Below are 6000 nucleotides of genomic sequence, written 5' to 3' on the forward strand. Positions count from 1 at the left end.
AACATTTCTACAAACCCAATATTTTATGTGTTCTTATAAAATTTAAAAAGTTTCAACATGCAACAACAAAAATTTACATGTAATGACAAAAAGTTACATGTAATATTTTTCAAAAAGATGTTACAACATTTCTACAAATCCAATACTTTACTTTTTTTTTATAAAACTTAAAAATTTAGAAGATGCAATAACAAAAATTTACATGTAATGACAAAAGGTTACAACATGTAACAACAATTTGTTGGCAAGTTGTTACAATATGTTGTGCACTAAAAATAGCGTAAGAACAATGGTTACAACATGTTATGCATTTACAATGATGTAACAACAAAAAGTTACATGTTATAACATACTGTGAGATTTTTAAAAAATAACATGCTAATAAATTTTGAAAAAAAAACTCGTTTAATAAAAACCTCGTATAAAAAAGTAAAATCTAAAAATGTCATACTTAAAAATATTGTAATAAAAATGTAGAATCTAAAATAATCATTTTTTGTTTTTATGATTTTAGGTTCGTTTTCAAAAAACTAAGATAAGTTACTATTTTGTAATTGAGAATTAAAGAATTAAAAAGATTAAAAAAAAGGAAAAAAAATATTAAACTAATTGTTTGACTTTGAAAATTCTAAAAAAGATGCTTGATGTGTAAGTGAGTAGAGAACATATACTCTTTTATCTTTCCCATTATACCCTTATTGTACTATTGCTCTTATAATTGTATTATAGCTCTTAAAGTATGTTAATACTTTAATAGAAAAATCAACTTTTATTTTTGGCCATTGATGGTAGAGGTGGTCAAAAAAACCGGTCCTCGAACCGGTTTGCCGGTTTAAACCGGAAACCGGTTTTTAAGAAAACCGGTTTTTTGTAAACCGGTTTGACCGGTTTACAAACCGGCGGTTTATATATCGGTTACACAATTTGGAGCCAAAACCGGTTTTATAACCGGTTATAAAAATAACCGGTTTTTTTTAATAACCGGTTATTAAAAAACCGGTTTTTTTAATAACCGGTTATTAAAAAAACCGGTTAACCGGTTTTTTTATAAACCGGTTTTTGACCGTTATAAAAAAACCGGTTAACCGGTTAAAAACCGGTTTTTTCCCGTTGAGTAACGGCCATATAGCCGTTTTTTTTATTTTTTGACCGTTTTTTTTTTCCCCATTTTACCCCCACAAACATCTATATATAGCTTAGGTTGGGTATTGGTTAGATCACACTCGATTATACAACTCTAAACGCTCTAAACGTTTATTACATACGCGATTATTTTGTTATCTCACGCTCAATTATACCACATTACCACTCCATACGCTCTTATTTCGTAGTCGATTATCATGGCCTCCCAAAGTGCTGCTTCATCCGTCAACATGGGTGCCTCGAACACGGGAGAAACGGTCGTTCGGGTCATCCCCACGAAACGAAACCAAGATGTTTGGCAACATTTCGACCTATGCGAAATGTCTAACGGTAGCCAAAAAGCTCGATGCAAACATTGTTTGAAGTTTTATGGCAAAGATGCAAACTCCACTTTAAAAGCGCATGTACAAAGGCCCTTTTGCAAGGCCTTGAAGGACGAATCGGGAAGTAGTTCGCAGCCGGAGATGACGAATCAAGGAACGGTGTTTATGTACGACCTTGAAGCGGTACGTCAACAGTTTTCAAACTTTGTGATTCAAAATACACTTCCTTTCAACCACTTCGACAACCCTCAATTCACGGAGATGATGCAAAAGTATGTTCAACCACGCTACCAACACGTAAGTCGTTCGACCCTTAAAAGAGATTGTCTTAAAGCTTGGAAAAACGCTAAATCCGAACTAATTTCATACTTTTCAAACTTACAAACTGGTGTAAACTTAACAACGGATGTGTGGTAGGTACCTAATGGTTCGCCCGACTCATACATTTGTGTGACGGCTCATTGGGTTGACCCCGAGTCGTGGCAAATGACGAAACGAACCGTTGCGTTTCAATTGTTTGATTACCCGCACACGGGTAGAAATATTTTTAAACTCTTGGATAAAGTCATTCGACAATACAAGATTGAACATAAAATCTTTTCAATTTCGTTTGATAACGCGTCCAACAATACGGCCGCGGTTGGCCATTTAAAATTAAAGTATAAACCTATTTGTGATGGAGCGTTTTTTCATAGCCGATGCATTGCACATATTATCAACTTGGCCGTGCAAGATGGGTTAAACGTGATCGAAACGCAAAGAAACAATTTTAAAAGAATGTTACGAGATGTTTTTAGCAACAATAAAACATTTTCAAGATACAAAAAATTTTGTGATGAAGCTAATTGTCAATGGTTGGGGCCCAATTGGGATTGTCCAACAAGATGGAACTCGACTTGTGATATGTTTGAGAAAGCCATCCAACAAAAAGAATCACTAATTGCGTTTCATCAAATAATGTCAAGTAGGGGTAAATGTGCACCGTACGATCCTAGAAACTGGTTATTGATTGAGATCGTTACGGAGGTCCTTCAAATTTTTAAATCTTGCACAACTAGTTTATCCGGGGTTTACTATCCAACAAGCCCCATTGTTTTACCAAAAATTGCTGTCATGTGCACAAAGTTGAGTGAACTTCATTGTAGGGGTGCACCTTATTTTGATATGGGTGTAAAAATGAAAGAAAAATTTAGAAAATATTTTCAACAACTACCCGCTGTTTTGACATGTGCTGCTGCGTTAAACCCTTGCATAAATGTTGGTGGTGTTGAAGCTTTAATAGAAAAAATTTGTGATGAGCTAGAGTTAAACGACGATCAAAACCCCTATTATAACCAAACTTTAAAGAATGCTTTCAACACCACCTTGTCTAACATGTATGATGTTTACCTTACAAAATACGGGTCGTCTTCCCAAATTCATGACTCGTTAAGAGCTGTTGCCCAATCCCAATCCCAAACCGACCTTGAAATGGGGATGTACTACATGATTTGGGAAGACGCCGGTAAACGTCAAAAGGTAAACACCCCAAGCAGTGAACTTGGAAGGTATGGTGGTACCAACTTTGTGAAACACATGACTCCAGATGAATTTAGAAGTCTTGATTTGCTGGCTTGGTGGAGAGGTAAGGAGGATGAGTTTCCGATCCTCGCCGCCATGGCCAAAGATTTACTAACGGTCCAAGCTTCCACGGTAGCTTCGGAGTCTGCTTTTTCTGTTTCTGGCAGGGTTATATCGGTTAGGAGGACTCGACTCACTCCACCAGCTGTAGAGATGTCTATTTGCTACAAGGATTACTTGGACTCTTTAGATAGGGCACAACATCAACGCTCACTCGAGGGGGAAATGGACTATGAGGCGGGCTTGTATGAAGACGAGGTCAATCAAGGACACACTCAACCAATGACCGATGAAGAAGCCGCGTACGACGATTACCTAAGGAATAGCTCGGGATCGGGTAGCGAGGAAAATAATGAGTAAGAAACAGCAAGTTGTTAATGTAATCGTGTCTAAGCATTATTTAATGTTTGTATTTTTGAGTTACGAATATGCGATAACGATTTAATGTTTGTATTTTTAATGTAAAAGCTATAAATGAAAGTTATGTGTTTTTAATCTTCCAAGCATAGAACCCTAACAACGAAAGCAAAGAATGGAGTCAGTCCGTTTTGCCTTGTAGTTACCGGTTTGCCTTGTAGTTACCGGTTTGTTTATACTGTGAAAAAATAATGGTTATTTAAAAAAAAAAAAAAAAAAAAAAACCGGTTAACCGGTTAGACCGGTTATTAAAAAACCGGTTAATAAAAAAACCGGCTTATTAACCGGTTCTAACCGGTTCCTAAACCGGTCATAACCGGTTTGACCGGTTATGGTTTTCATACACAAAAACCGGTTATTAACCGAACCGGTTTTTTTCCTGGACGAAAAAAACCGGTCCGGTTAATAACCGAACCGGTTTTTTTAAAAAAACCGATTTGTGCACCTCTAATTGATGGCATTAAATCAATGGATGATATAGAGTTTTTGGAGTTTTCATAACTCATGTGGGTTTTTATTATAGATGAAGAATCATATAAAAAGTGTTATCTTAATGAGAAATATAAGAACCAATCAAAATAGAGTAAATAAAAATTAATAATTAAAATAGGCAGGACAATATTGTAAAATCTTATCTTTTTCATTCCTATAATCCTACACTCGTTACACACCAAAATCAAGACCAAAAACACAAACAGAAACTGTTTACTATCCTTCTAACAAGCACACGAATACCCACATAAACTACAAACTAGACTAACACACAAATTAGCACCACCCCCCAACTGGACCGGTTCACAAACCTCGCACACATAACCACACACACCATCCTACGAACAAAAATAGATACAACACCACCAGCAAAAAGTACGTTCACAACCATCAACACTTCTAATAACGCACACGCACACCCACACCCACACCCACAAATGCACCAACCAACACCAATAAAACAACACAAACAGACCCACAAATCTCACAACCATTAACACTTCTAACAACGCACATGCACACCCACAAACGCACCAACCAACACCAACCAACACCAACAAACAACACAAACAGTGGTTCTTCTACACATCATCTAACAACAAAAAATACACAACGGCCACACTAATTACAGCCCAATCGCACAATCATAAGCCGAAAACCCAACAATTATCGGCAATTTTGGCATACCGAAAACACTAGGTGGTTTTTTTTAGCTGAAATCGAAACAAACACGACACACTTGCTTGTGCAAATCCGGTCGCCGATCTTTAACTGTCTCATTTTTATCTCCAATTGTGTTGCTATCAAGCGGAGTGATCTCAGCGAGCTAACGTTCCGGTGAGGATGACTATAGGTTGATGACCATTGACCAGCCACTTTTTAAGCCATATCCTTTTTAAAACCAACACGTTTTTACGGTTTTGCACCGTTTAGAGATTAAAAAACATTTTGTATTAGCTGGAACAATCTCATCCTTTGGATCCACTAACACATGGTTAAGATTATTTCCTACCATTCCTACCCAACACTTGTTTTCTACAATATCCAAACCCATTTATTGTATCCCTACCCTATGTGTGTGTATAGGGAGATGATCAAGAAAAAACTCATCCTAAGAGAGAAACTTAAAAACTCCCAAAGAATTATTTTTAATTAAAAATAAAAAAATATTTTCAAATTTTCGTTTCTTCCATTCTTATATTTTGTTACTCTTCACCGGAAAAAAATAATAACTAAATAAAAAAAGACGTTGTAATTCGCATACGTATTACTATGCGATACTGTTATATTACACATGTGTAATACTGTGTATTTATGTTCAATAGCGTTTAATTGCATATATTTAATACTTGTGTATTGTATATGTGCGGTAGTGTTATATTATATGTAAAAAATATATAGAAAAAATAAAATTCGATGTAGTGTACATGTGCATTACTGTTATATTACACATACGTACTAATGTGTATTCGATGTGTGCATCAGTCATGTGTTGCATATAACAATAGTGTTGTATTCTATAAACTACAACACTCTTAAATATATGAAATACACACTATTGCATGTATGCACTATATCAACGAGAGGTTTTTTTTTGAACAATGTCAACATATGAGAATATAGAAAAAAAAAGAAACTACAAAAAAAGTTTAAAAAAAAAGTTAAAAATAATTCTTTAGAAGTTTTTAAGTTTTCGTTTTAAGAGGAGTTTTCATTTGATCTCACCCATATAAATATAGGGTAAGGTTAAAATGAAAACTCATTTGAGTTGTGAAAACCCGCGAAAACTCTATGTAACATCAGTTTTTTTTGTTACAAGTAATATATGTTGTAACATTTAATACAAAACATCAAAAAAATGTTTTGCTATTTTTTAACATTTTTTTACTAATTTTTATATATGTTTTCAGAAGAGAGAAAAAGTTATATTTATATTTACATTTTTTATTCACTTTAATTGTGAACCACAAGATTTAAACATTAATTAAAAACATGTGGTTGAGAA

Source organism: Bidens hawaiensis, unplaced genomic scaffold (assembly GCF_021521415.1).
Source record: "Bidens hawaiensis isolate Kalapana, Puna unplaced genomic scaffold, B.hawaiensis_p1.1 tig00003902_1, whole genome shotgun sequence".
Classification (NCBI taxonomy): Eukaryota; Viridiplantae; Streptophyta; class Magnoliopsida; order Asterales; family Asteraceae; genus Bidens; species Bidens hawaiensis.